The sequence below is a fragment of the Balaenoptera ricei genome, chromosome 14, assembly GCF_028023285.1.
Source record: "Balaenoptera ricei isolate mBalRic1 chromosome 14, mBalRic1.hap2, whole genome shotgun sequence".
NCBI classification, from domain to species: Eukaryota; Metazoa; Chordata; class Mammalia; order Artiodactyla; family Balaenopteridae; genus Balaenoptera; species Balaenoptera ricei.
The window spans coordinates 45,294,531-45,295,618 of record NC_082652.1 but is presented as its reverse complement, the minus strand read 5'-3'; the positions used below and the strand labels follow the sequence as shown (position 1 = coordinate 45,295,618).

Genomic DNA, 1,088 nt, shown 5'->3' with positions numbered 1-1,088 from the left:
AATTGGCCAGATGTGTGATGGTCTATTTCTGAACTCTATTCTATTTCTTTGATCTATTTGGCTATCTGGACACAATGTCTTAATTACTGAAGGTTTACAGTAAGTCTTGAAATTAGTAGTTTACATTTCTCTTTTCAAAGTTGTTTAGCTATTTATCCCCAAGTAGTTCATATTTCTTAATGCTAGTGTACATGGGTATTATTTACATTATTTATTGTGACAAAATATACATAACATAAAATTTACCATTTTAAGCATTTTGAAGTGTGCAAGTCAGTGTCATTAAAGTACATTCACACTGTGGTGCAACCATCACCACTCCAACTGTAGAATGTTTTTTATCTTCCCAAACTGAAAGTCTGTATCCATTAAACAATAACTTCTCCCTCCCTCCAGCCCCGAGAAACCACCATTTTACCTTCTGTCTCTATAGATTTGACTCCTCTAGGTACCTCATATAAACGGAATCAGAGTATTTGCCCTTACAAATAAAGATGCTTCAGGAATTCACATGTCATCCTTGTGCAGGGGCCATACTAATCATCTCTGCATTGTTCCAATTTTATGGTATGTATTGATGAAGTAAGCATTATTTTTTATTTCAACTTCTGATTTTATTCATTTCTAGTATATAGAAATACAGTTCTTTTCATTTATTGATCTTGTATCCTCTAACCTTGCTAAGCTCAACCAATCACACAGATAAAATTACAATTACAAGAATTTTATTAAAGTGGAGACTGACATTTAGAAAGCTGAAGAACAGGGCATACTAGTAAATTTGACCCTATCTGAGCCTCCGAGTCACACCTAATTTGTAGGAGTCAGGGAATAGATTCACAGAAACAGCTTGTTGGATGGAGCTGAGGAAAACATGGAGATTCATAGATTCCACGTTGCCTCCTAGAGAGAGGAACACTACTTTATCTGTCTTCGGGCTGCCAATGTACACTTAAAGAGATTGTTTCTAAAATGGAAAAACTCTCTGCTCCAAAACTATTTCTCTCTGCCAAAAGCCAAACATTTTCCAGCAAATTTAATGTTTAACATTAAAAAAGAGATTTTACAATGTATCTAAATACTTATAC

At 34.4% G+C, this 1,088-nt stretch overlaps 1 non-coding gene across 1 annotated transcript; it reads right to left on the bottom strand.

The window, feature by feature from the left end:
* Positions 1 to 483: 483 nt before the first annotated feature.
* Positions 484 to 588, bottom strand: LOC132348306 (U6 spliceosomal RNA). Its single transcript, XR_009497430.1, has one exon. It is a non-coding gene; the product is annotated as a U6 spliceosomal RNA (small nuclear RNA).
* Positions 589 to 1,088: the final 500 nt, after the last annotated feature.